At 46.8% G+C, this 13,004-nt stretch overlaps 2 non-coding genes across 2 annotated transcripts; both read right to left on the bottom strand.

Moving 5' to 3' along the window:
• Positions 1–266: 266 nt before the first annotated feature.
• LOC134952594 (U1 spliceosomal RNA) lies at positions 267–429 on the bottom strand. Its single transcript, XR_010185084.1, has one exon. It is a non-coding gene; the product is annotated as a U1 spliceosomal RNA (small nuclear RNA).
• Positions 430–581: 152 nt separating this feature from the next.
• Positions 582–745, bottom strand: LOC134950776 (U1 spliceosomal RNA). Its single transcript, XR_010183636.1, has one exon. It is a non-coding gene; the product is annotated as a U1 spliceosomal RNA (small nuclear RNA).
• Positions 746–13,004: the final 12,259 nt, after the last annotated feature.

Below are 13,004 nucleotides of genomic sequence, written 5' to 3' on the forward strand. Positions count from 1 at the left end.
TTGGCTATGCCCCAGCCCCTGAAGCATTCAAGCTGATTTCTTGCAGCAGCTGGGCACTGTAACAGCTCCAGAGCTGCTCTGTAAGGCAAGTAAAAGGGTGTGGGCCCTGCAGCACTACCTGTAGTTTGCATTGTGCGTTGGAAGGCACAAAGTAAGCAGACAGGAGAGGTCAGAATAGTGCGCAAGGGCATAGAAGGGAGCGGCTCAAGAAAAGAGAAGTGGAAACAGACAGCAAACTAGGCTGGAGAGAGACCTGAGACAAAGAGATCTGAATTATACGAGAGCCGACCAGGGGAAACACAAATTATGCAGTCAAGTGTCCCACATTTGGGGAAATCGCAGGAGCAGCACACCCAGAGTGCAATGGGTGAGCCTTGCCCTGGGAGAAGCACCTACATGATCATAGTATCTCACCTGGCAGGTAAGTAGGAGTTGGGCTAGAGCTGGGGAGGGTCGCTGCTCGGGCACCCCCCTGTCAAGTGAAGGAGATCCAACTGAGGCAGCACAAGGGAACTCTCGAAAGAAGAACAAGGCTAGAGGAAGAAATGAGACAAAGAAATCTGACTTTTACCAGAGCTGACCAGAGGAAAGCACAAACACAGTCCCCCACTACTACAAATAATGCAGTCAAGTTTCCCACATTTGGGGAAATCACAGGGGTCAGCATACCCAGAATGCAATGAATGAACCTCACCCTGGGAAAACAATCTTCATGACCATGGTATCTCCTATGCAAGATAAGTATGATTTGGGATAGGGCTGGAGAGGGCCGCTGCTCAGGCACATCTCTGTCAAGTAAAGGAGATTCAACTGAGGCAGCACAAGGGAACTCTCATCTGGGGACAACAACTGCAGGGAGAACACATATTTTCAGATGAACATTGGAGGGCAGAAGGCTGCCTAATACTGAAGCACCCCCAAACAACAAACCAAATGCAACAACTAGTGCAAGCATTCCTGGGGGAAGGCCTGCAGCAGATTGATTTGCATATGGTAATGCCATCCAAGCAGTGGGTCAAAGTTGGCTTTAACCCTCGTCTGCATATGAAAAGAGAAAAGGGGCGTGCAGGGCATGGCGGCCTTTTGCGGCGCTTGGATGACCTCTAGTTCGCATTAAACACCTCCACCCTCCTTCGGTGTGGGGCTCATGTTGGCTATGCCCCAGCCCCTGAAGCATTCAAGCTGATTTCTTGCAGCAGCTGGGCACTGTAACAGCTCCAGAGCTGCTCTGTAAGGCAAGTAAAAGGGTGTGGGCCCTGCAGCACTACCTGTAGTTTGCATTGTGCATTGGAAGGCACAAAGTAAGCAGACGGGAGAAGTCAGGATAGTGCGCAAGGGCATAGAAGGGAGCGGCTCAAGAAAAGAAAAGTGGAAACAGACAGCAAACTAGGCTGGAGAGCTCTTCTGTCTATATTTTGCAAACCTGCTCTTGTCCTCTCCAGCTGCTCCATGTAGATTTGACGTCTGGAAAGGTGCATAACCCACTGACAAGCAGGCACACTCCTGCATGAGTTTTCTCTCTCACTAGCTGGATGATACACAATCATTTGCATGTGCTCCACCTCCGACACACCACCCACCCAACCACAAAGTGACCAGAGCCACCCACAAGCCAACTGGCTCCGTGATTTAATTTGCACAGTGTAGTCATCCAGGCAGCATGTCCTTCTCAATGGAAGGATCTCTGGTTCCATGGAATCTTCCACATTGGAATGCTGCGGAACAAAAATGATTTAAATATTCAGCTTGCTAGCATTCAATGTACCTGCGGCTTGGCTCTAGCACATGGGTCTTCATCCTGTGGCCCTCCAGCTGCTGTGAAACTACACATCCCAGCATGCCCTGCCACAGTTTTGCTATTAAGGTATGCTAAAACTGAGGCAGGGCATGCTGGGATGTGTAGTTCCACAGCAGCTGGAGGGTCGCAGGTTGAAGACCCATGTTCTAGCATGCCTGTTCTATGATGCATGTACCGTGATGTCACAATCAGCTTGGAATGGGGTGTCTAGCAGGCATTTGCTGACAGCCACTTGAGGGAGACACACATCAGGAGATGCAGCATATCGGAGGTCTTCGATGCCTTTCCAGCAAATGCACACCACCTGCTGCTGGTCTGGACACAAAACAATGCCCACAATCGAAGTCCCAAAATGCCCAACTACAGGATTCATGTAAGTAGTGAATTTAGGAATGAATTTAGAAGTAGGAAATTAAGTTAGTTCACAAGTACATTCAAATTCAGATCTAAAGTCTAGGTAGGCCTCACGTCCTGGCAGCCCCCAGCACTTAAAAATGCCTTGATTAGAGGTAGGGAATTAAATGGAGATAAGAAGTAGACGCAAAATAAGACTCCACAGAGCAGTTATCAGGTGTCTTTATCAATTGTTGCATTTAAAAAATCAAGCAATTAGGGAACACAATGTTGCAACAATGTAACCCTATTTGCAAAATAGTACTAAATAAGTTTGTCGATGTAAGACATTTGCAAAGGCGCATTTAAAACACGCTGGAAAATGCAACTGAATCTGTTTTTGGAGGCTAGAATAGGAAATGTGCATCGGTCCAACAAGAACTGAAAGCTCTTCTACCATCTTCCTTTTCTGAAAAGCCATTTAATATATGGTTCCCAGATAGGGGACATATCAGATATTGCCTTTCAAAAGCAGCAAATATCATACCACTTCTATTGCCATCAAAGATAAACATTGATTGTTTTCAGATATTGGATTGAAAAAGCAGTCTTTATTGACATAAAGAAGCAAAAAAACATACATAAACATTACACACATAAGTACTGTGTTGCAGCACAGATAAAACACAATACAAATGCTGTCGGTATAGTACAGTTCAAGAACTACAGCACAGGCCAGCCTACACTATAAATCATGAACTGCACTATACATTTAAACTATACAATAATACAACAGTTAATAAGGCTATGTGTGTGGAGTGTAAGAGGGTGAGGGTATCACAAGCCCGAAGCTTTATTGAAAGACAGACACATATAAATGGAGGATTAATAAATACAAAGATATCCTTTACTATAGAATGTAGTCCAATCCGGTCTTTCAACTCTTCCACAACTGAAAAACGGATAGTGTTCCCAAGCCTTCCATCCTGGAATATCTTCAGTCTCTCGCCAATGAAGAAAACAATCCCTCCAGCAGACTCTTCAACCACGATACAAGATCACAGCCAAAAGTGCGAGAAGCAACTACACTTGCGTTTAACCAAAATGGCTAAAACTTAGTGAAGGAAAGTGCAGTGCACCAAAACATAAGCTGACACAATCATGGAGAATGCGCCAGCATATATGCTCTTCTATCTATATTTTGCAAACCTGCTCTTGTCCCCTCCAGCTGCTCCATGTAGATTTGACGCCTCTCAAGGTGCATAACCCACTGACAAGCAGGCACACTCCTGCATGAGTTTTCACTCTCACTAGCTGGATGATACACATTCATTTGCATGTGCTCCACCTCCGACACACCGCCCACCCAACCACCCAGTCACCAGAGCCACCCACAAGCCAACTGGCTCCGTGATTTAATTTGCACAGTGCAGTCATCCAGGCAGCATGTCCTTCTCAATGGAATAATCTCTGGTTCCATGGAATCTTCCGCATTGGAATGCTGCGGAACAAAAAGGATTTAAACATTCAGCTTGCTAGCATTCAATGTACCTGCGGCTTGGCTCTAGCACATGGGTCTTCATCCTGTGGCCCTCCAGCTGCTGTGAAACTACACATCCCAGCATGCCCTGCCACAGTTTTGCTATTAAGGTATGCTAAAACTGAGGCAGGGCATGCTGGTATATGTAGTTCCACAGCAGCTGGAGGGTCGCAGGTTGAAGACCCATATTCTAGCATGCCTGTTCTATGATGCATGTTCCGTGATGTCACAATCAGCTTGGAATGGGGTGTCTAGCATGCATTTGCTGACAGCCACTTGAGGGAGACACACATCAGGAGATGCAGCATATCGGAGGTCTTCGATGCCTTTCCAGCAAATGCACACCACCAGCTGCTGGTCTGGACACAAAACAATGCCCACAATTGAAGGCTCAAAATGCCCAACTACAGGATTCATGTAAGTAGTGAATTTAGGAATGAATTTAGAAGTAGGAAATTAAGTTAGTTCACAAGTACTTTCAAATTCAGATCTAAAGTCTAGGTAGGCCTCACGTCCTGGCAGCCCCCAGCATTTAAAAATGCCTTGATTAGAGGTAGGGAATTAAATGTAGATAAGAAGTAGACACAAAATAAGACTCCACAGAGCAATTATCAGGTGTCTTTATCAATTGTTGCATTTAAAAAAATCAAGCAATTAGGGAACACAATGTTGCGACAATGTAACCCTATTTGCAAAATAGTACTAAATAAGTTTGTCGATGTAAGACATTTGCAAAGGCGCAAACAAAACACGCTGGAAAATGCAACTGAATCTGTTTTTGGAGGTTAGAATAGATGCAGGATCAAGTAGCTCAATGGGTAGGGTATTTGATTAGAATTCAACAGGTTATAGGTTTGAATCCTGGGTATGATAGTTTGAGGTGTTATTTAATAAAGTATGTTTATATATTAGTCACACATGGCTTACTTGTACAAATGGCATGTCACCAGTTAGTGCTGACTGCTGATATGCCATTTGCACAAACACGCCATGTGTGACTGTATATGCATTTAAGGAGGGCACCCCGGCAATACCACAAACCATTGAGTGTCAAGTATACTAGATATATCTTCATATCTCATGTGCTTTCTCTGAGACCAATCTTGTTATGCCCCTTCCCCACAAGGCATGCGCCTTTTGTCCATATTGCAAAAATAGTGGAGGGGGGGGGGCGCATATAATTATCTGTCACAGGGCACCAAAAAGTCTAGTTATGGCTCTGGTATGCATTATGTAATCTGGCAGACCATATCTCCAACACTGGCTGGTTGGAATAGAAATCCGGTTATCTATGTGAGCAAATGACCATCAACGATTTACTCTCAAACACTAGAAAATGGACAAAAATGGTCCCCTAAACAAATTGGTTAAATTTTGGGTTTAACCAATTTGTGTAATGACCATTTTTGACCACTTTTCTAGTGTTTGGGAGCAAATGGTTAATTGACATTTGCTCCTATACATTACCAGATTTTCATTCCATCCATCCAGACTGGATAGATAGCCTGACAGATAATTGTGTAGTGTACGCCCAGGATAACTGTCAGTTGTGCTTTCTTTTATGACGGCACATAAATGGGTGGGCAGATCCAGAGCAAGCACTGCCCACTCATGCATAGTTGTCAACTGATGTGAAGTTCCAGGGGGCAATCTCAGTTATAAAGAAAAGTATCTGGAAATTGTCCCTAGTTTAAAAAAAAAATAAAAAAAATTGATCAACTCCATTTATTTAGTATGATATCCCAGGTGATAGGATGCCGGCAGTCAGAACAACTATACCATACCCAGGATTCAAACCTATAACTACCATACCCAGGATTCAAACCTATAACCTCTTGAATTCTAATCAAACACCCTACCTATTGAGCTATTTGATCCTGCATAAAAATTGTGAACATTATATGAAGCTATTGGTACTTTGAAAAAAAAAGTATCAGCATTACAACGCAGCAGATCCATGCAGTTTGCAGCCACACACTACATGTATCTGCTCAGCCACAATGCTGATTATTTCTTCACAAAGTACAAGGTGAGCTCCAAACAGAATTCTCTAGCTTAGAATTATGCCAAACCTAGAAGTCGGGCCCCCCACCCTGGGATCCCCCAGAGGGAGGCCTGCACCGTCATGCGGCAGGCTTGTCCGTTTTGGAAGCAGGCTGATGGGCAGCCCAGGCTTGCTTCAGTCTGGGCTTGTCAGGTCTGGAAGCATGAGCTTGCTTTGGGTATGCCTGACCTTGGGTACGCTTTACCTTGAGGATGAAAGGGCCAAGGGAAAGTACTTTTAGCCTTCTGCGTGGTAGGAGTCATACAAGGTAGGCAAGCTGTTTTAGCAGTAGCCAGATCAGCTACAATCTTATTGAGGTCTTCTCCAAAGAGAGTGTCTCCCTTGAAAGGAAGCACCTCCAGGGTTTTCTTGAAATCCATATCCACCGACCAGGATCTCAACCAGCTGTATAAAGTATTACCTTGGAACTGGCTCTCCACTCCCCATTATCTGGTTATCATGGCTTCCTCCGCCAGTGTCCAGACTCGCTTGCTGAAGCTCGGCCACTTCTTCCTAGCAGCAGGCTCCTGGATCACTGGGCAGCAGAGGTGCTTGGGAGCCGGAAGGGGGCGGAGCAATCAGGCAGGCAGTTGCAGTGCTGCCCAGCTATCTGTGGTGTGAGAAGAAGCAGGGGCACCCCACCGCTGGCAGTGCTGCAGCTAGCGGTGGTGGCAGCGGCGAGGCTGCTGGGCTGGGTCTTTAAAAAGGTGGAAAGAAGGGTGTTACGGCATGGAATGTACAAACTGCGAGACCCTGCTGGTAGCGCCTTTGTCTATTTAGTAGGAAGGGCACGTAACAGCCGGAGGGCAATGGAGGAAGCCCCTTTAGGGCTGGAGCCCGGCGGCAACTGACTCCGTTGTCTCTGGCAGTTCCGCCCCTGCACTAGAGGAATGGTCAAGAACATGGCAACATTTAATGCCAAAAAATGCAAAATCATACACGTCTCAAAAATACAAAGGCTAACTATAATATTAAGGGCATTATAATGGCAAGAGGAAAGCTATCTAAGTATTACTATTTCAGGTGAGCAATGTAACAAAGCAATAGGAAAGGCAAGTCAGATGCTTGTTTGCATAGGTAAAGAACCAGTAGCAGAAAAAAGTAATACAGGTTGAGTATCCCATATCCAAATATTCCGAAATACGGAATATTCCGAAATACGGACTTTTTTGAGTGAGACTGAGATAGTGAAACCTTTGTTTTTTGATGGCTCAGTGTACACAAACTTTGTTTAATACTCAAAGTTATTAAAAATATTGTATTAAATGAACTTCAGACTGTGTGTATAAGGTGTATATGACACATAAATGAATTCTGTGAATGTACACACACTTTGTTTAATGCACAAAGTTATAAAAAATATTGGCTAAAATGACCTTCAGGCTGTGTGTATATGGTATATATGAAACATAAATGCATTCTGTGCTTAGATTTAGGTCCCATCACCATAATATCTCGTTATGATATGCAATTATTCCAAAATACAGAAAAATCCGATATTCAAAATTCCTCTGGTCCCAAGCATTTTGGATAAGGGATACTCAACCTGTAATGCCACTGTATAGGTCCTTGGTACAGCCACATTTAGAATCCTGTGTTCAGTTCCAGAAGCCATATCTCAAGCGCCTTGAGTCCTGTTGGAGAAAGAGCACTATATAAATAAATAGTATCAAAATTTGTTTCACGGCACCCCTAGGCCAAAGTTTTCTTTATTGAGAAATTCAGAAAAAAATATAAAATTAAGTAAATTGTGTTTATAGCATGTCATCCTCAGGTTCAGTTATGTTGTGAGGGAATGGTTTTGCCAATTTAATAAAGTATAAATAATTTTAATTGGTCCTGGACCACCAAACTATGCTACCAGTGCAAGAACCCCAGTTTGGAAACTACTGCCATAAAATAAACCTTTTTTGTTTTTTTTAAACTACATGTAATACACCTTAGATCTCAGTTCCTAAAAGGTTTTAAACCCTTGCATACAGTAAACTACACATATTTAAAAATCCTACACCGGGCACAAGTGCTCACTGGCCAATTTCATGGCAGTCTCGGATAGGAGGGCATTGTGGATTCACCAAGGGAATGCTGATGCTGACTCCAAGAAGCCTCTTCAAGATCGCAGGAGCAGAGTCCTCTGCTTCTGCCAAATCCACTGCATGACGCTGGGGCTCTCTTGCAGGAGCCCACACCAGTGGGGGGCACCAGGGGCGGAACTACTGGCAGGGCAGGCAGTGCATTGCACTGGGGCCCCGCCGCACTCAAGGGCCCACAGCCGCCGGCATTACAATGAGTCACAATGACTCATTGTATCATGCCGCAGCCGCACACCAGCGCTCCCGTCGGGTCTGCGTCCTGCGACTCCCGCCGCCCGCCCGTCGTAACGAACAGATCAGGCCAGGGCACTACGGGCAGCAGCCGCAGCACCAGACACGCTGCCGCCTCTGTAACACACGAAGAGGGAGGAGGGTCGCTTGGAGATGAGAGGAGCAGCGGCACGGGGGGGAGGAGGAGGAGGAGGGAGGTGAAGGAAGGAGCCGCAGCAGCGCTTTGTTACTGGTGGAGGCGCTGCTGCTGCTGCCCCTCTGCTTCACTATAGGCTGTCTTCCGAGAACAGCCTATAGTGAAGCAGAGGGGCAGCAGCAGCAGCGCCTCCACCAATAACACAGCGCTGCTGCGGCTTCCTCCTCCACCTCCCTTCTCCTCCTTCTCTACTGCCCGGGAATCGTCAAGCTGCACGAGGAGCCTGAGCCAGCGGAGAGGGTAAGTATAATTCTTCTTTCTTTCTTTCTTTCTTTCTTTCTTTCTTTCTTTCTTTCTTTCTTTCTTTCTTTCTTTCTTTCTTTCTTCTCTTTCTTTCTTGGGACTGCCTGCCGCTATGTGTAAAAAGGGGGAATCTGCCTGCCGCTATGTGTAAAAAGGGGGAATCTGCCTGCCGCTATGTGTAAAAAGGGGGAATCTGCCTGCCGCTTTTTGTGTAAAAAGGGGGAATCTGCCTGCAGCTATGTGTAAAAGGGGGGAATCTGCCTGCAGCTATGTGTTAAAAGGGGGAATCTGCCTGCAGCTATGTGTAAAAAGGGGGACTGCCTGCCGCAATGTGTAAAAAGGGGGAATCTGCCTGCCGCTATGTGTAAAAAGGGGGAATCTGCCTGCAGCTATGTGTAAAAAGGGGGACTGCCTGCCGCAATGTGTAAAAAGGGGGAATCTGCCTGCCGCAATGTGTAAAAAGGGGGAAGCTGCTTGCCGCAATGTGTAAAAAGGGGGAATCTGCTTGCCGCAATGTGTAACAAGGGGGAATCTGCCTGCCGTAATGTGTAACAAGGGAGATGCTGTCTGCCGTAATGTGTAACAAGGGCACGCTGTCTGCCATAATGTGTAACAAGGGCAAGCTGTCTGCTGTAATGTGTAACAAGGGCAAGCTGTCTGCTGTAATGTGTAAAAAGTGTACGATGTCTGCCATTATGTGTAACAAGGGCAGGCTGACTGCTGTTATGTGAAAAAAGTGTACGCTGTCTGCCGCTATGTTTAACAAGGGCAGGCTGTCTGCCGTTATGTGAAAAAAATGTACGCTGTCTGCCGCTATGTGTAACAAGGGCACGCTGTCTGCCGTTGTGTAAAAAAGGGGGATGCTGTCTGCCGTAATGTGTAAAAAGGGGACGCTGTCTGCTGTAATGTGTAAAAAGAGGACGCTGTCTGCTGTAATGTGTAAAAAGAGGAATCTGTCCGCCGTAAGGTGTAAAAGGGTCTCTACCTGGTGTAGTGGTGCTACTGTGCGGCGTAATTTGAATAATGGAGACTACTGTGCACCGTTTTATGAATTGGTATTATTTTGTGGCCACACCCCTTAACCACGAAGCCACGCCACTATGTTTTTTTGCTGCCCCTGTTTTGCATGCAGGGGTGGGGCTCCAATGCCGTTTCTTGCACACACTGCTAAAATGTCTAGTTACGGCACTGTTGCTAGGTATCCACTTCCCTGAGCAGGCCCCCCTCACCAGATCCTCTCCAGGGGTGAGGGGGTGGACTTGGATGGGATGGGATGGGGGGGGGGGGCCCAAGCCATTTTGTCGCACATGGGCCCACTGCTCGCTAGTTCCGCCACTGGGGGGCACGTCTAAAACTCTTCAGTCAGTTCTGGATTCATTCGGACCTGGACTCGTGGGTTTTACAAATAGTGTCCCAAGGGTACAAACTGGGGTTTCAAGAAGTTCCCCCTCACCAATTGTTCAAATCAGCCTTAGTCAGCAGGGAGAAGGTTTTTATTCAAGCCTCTTCGTGGTCCCGAAGCCGGACGGCTCAGTCAGACCAGTCTTAAATCTGAAATCCCTTAATTTCTACCTAAAGAAATTCAATTTCAAGATGGAATCTCTCAGGGTAGTGATCTCCAGTCCGGGGGATAAAGGAGATTTCATGGTTTTGGTAGACATAAAGGATGCCTACTTACATGTTCCCATTTAGCCACTGCATCAAGCTACCTGAGGTTTGCAATTCAGGATTGTCATTACCAATTTCAGACGTTGCCGTTTGGTCTTTCCACGGCTCCGAGGATTTTCACCAGGGTGATGGCGGAAATGATGGTTCTCCTTCGCAAGCAAGGAGTCACAATTATCCCGTACTTGGATGATCTCCTGATAAAGGACGCGATCCCGGTACCAGTTGGTGCAAAACATCTACTCTCCCTGACAGTTCTTTAACAACATGGTTGGCTCCTAAACTTGCCAAAATCGCAGTTGGTCCTAATGACGCGGTTGTTGTTTTTGGGAGTGATACTGGACACAGAAGAGGTTTTCTTCTAGTGGAATGGCTCTGGAGATCCAGAGTCTGGTCAAACAAATTCTGAAACCAGCAAGAGTGTTAATCCATCAATGCATTCTGTTGCTGGGGAAGATGGTTGCGGCCTACGATGCCATTCAGTTTGGCAGGCTCCATGCCAGAGTGTTCCAGTGGGACCTGTTGGACAAGTGGTCCGGATCCCACCTACACATGCACCGGAGGATAATCCTGTCTTCCAAGACCAGAATCTCACTCCATTGGTGGCTGCACAGTTCTCACCACCTAGAGGGGCGATGGTTTGGGATCCAGGACGGGATCCTAGGGACCACGGATGCAACCCTCCGAGGCTGGGGAGCAGTCACACAGGGGGAAAACATCCAAGGAAGATGGTCAAGTCAGGAAAGTTGTCTCCACATAAATGTTCTGGAGTTAAGGGCCATTTAATAACTGCAGACACAGTACGCACTGGGACGGGTGCCCAGCATCCTCTACGGAATAAGAGAAAAGGATTTACCAGTAGGTATTAAAATCCTATTTTCTCTAACGTCCTAGAGGATGCTGGGGACTCCGTAAGGACCATGGGGATAGACGGGCTCCGCAGGAGACATGGGCACTTTAAGAAAGACTTTAGTTCTGGGTGTGCACTGGCTCCTCCCTCTATGCCCCTCCTCCAGACCTCAGTTTGATACTGTGCCCAGTGGAGACTGGGTGCTTTTCAGGAGCTCTCCTGAGCTTTCTGACAGAAAGTATTTTGTTAGGTTTTTAATTTTCAGGGAGCACTGCTGGCAACAGACTCCCTCATCGAGGGACTGAGGGGAGAGAAGCAGCCCTACTCTCTGAGTTGCAAGGTCCTGCTTCTTAGGCTACTGGACACCATTAGCTCCAGAGGGATTGGTACGCAGGATCTCACCCTCGCCGTCCGTCCCAGAGCCACGCCGCCGTCCCCCTCGCAGAGCCGGAAGATAGAAGCCGGGTGAGTATGAGAAGAAAAGAAGACTTCAGAGGCGGCAGAAGACTTCATGATCTTCACTGAGGTAACGCACAGCACTGCAGCTGTGTGCCTTTGCTCCCATACACCTCACATACTCCGGTCACTGTAAGGGTGCAGGGCGCAGGGGGGGCGCCCTGGGCAGCAATATAAACCTCTTTCGCAAAAATATAACATATATACAGCTGGGCACTGTATAAATGTATGAGCCCCCACCAATTTTACAGTTTAAGCGGGACAGAAGCCCACCTCCGAGGGGGCGGGGCTTCTCCCTCAGCACTCACCAGCGCCATTTTTTCTCCACAGCACCGCTGAGAGGAAGCTCCCCGGACTCTACCCTGCTTATACCACGTTAGACAAGAGGGTTGAAAAGAGGGGGGGGGGGGGCACATAATTCGCAAATTACATACAGCAGCACTACTGGGCAAACATTAAGTTACTGTTTTATTCCTGGGTTATATAGCGCTGGGGTGTGTGCTGGCATACTCCCTCTCTGTCTCTCCAAAGGGCCTTGTGGGGAAACTGTTTTCAGAAAAAGCATTCCCTGTGTGTGTGGTGTGTCGGTACACGTGTGTCGACATGTCTGAGGAAGAAGGCTATATTAGAGAGGAGCGGGAGCAAATGAATGTGGTTTCTCTGCCGACAGCTGATTGGATGGATATGTGGAATGTTTTAAATGCTAGTGTAAACTCATTGCACAAAAGATTAGACAAGGCAGAAGCTTTGGGACAGTCAGGGTCTCAACCCATGCCTGATCCTATGTTGCAGGGACTGTCAGGGTCTCATAAGCGCCCACTATCCCAGTTTGTTGACACAGATACCGACACGGATTCTGACTCCAGTGTCGATTACGATGATGCAAAGTTACAGCCAAAATTGGCAAAATCCATTCGATTTATGATTATGGCAATAAAAGATGTTTTGCACATCACAGAGTAACCCCCTGTCGCTGACAAGAGGGTACATATGTACAAGGGAAAGAAGCCTGAGGTAACCTTTCCCCCCTCACACGAGCTAAACGAGTTATGTAAAAAAGCTTGGAAATCTCCAGATAAAAGACTGCAGATATCCAAAAGGAATCTTATGGCGTATCCTTTCCCATCAACGGATAGGTTACGATGGGAATCCTCCCCTAGGGTGGACAAAGCATTAACACGCTTATCCAAGAAGGTAGCCCTCCCGTCCCAGGATACGGCTACCCTCAAAGAGTGTGCTGACCGCAAACAGGAGATTACCCTGAAGTCCATTTATACACATTCAGGTACCTTACTCAGACCGGCAATTGCGTCGACCTGGGTGTGTAGTGCTGTAGCGGCATGGACAAATGCCTTATCTGAGGGGATGGATAGCCTAGACAAGGATACTATTTTATTGACCCTGGGGCATATAAGAGATGCTGTCCTATATATGTGTGTATGCAAACTACCGGTGGTGCTGCAGGGCCCACACCCTTTTACTTGTCTTGTAGAGCCCAGCTGCTGCAAGAAATCAGCTTGAATGCTTCAGGGGCTTGGGCATGGCCAACATGAGC

This window comes from Pseudophryne corroboree, chromosome 8 (assembly GCF_028390025.1).
Source record: "Pseudophryne corroboree isolate aPseCor3 chromosome 8, aPseCor3.hap2, whole genome shotgun sequence".
Lineage (NCBI taxonomy): Eukaryota > Metazoa > Chordata > Amphibia > Anura > Myobatrachidae > Pseudophryne > Pseudophryne corroboree.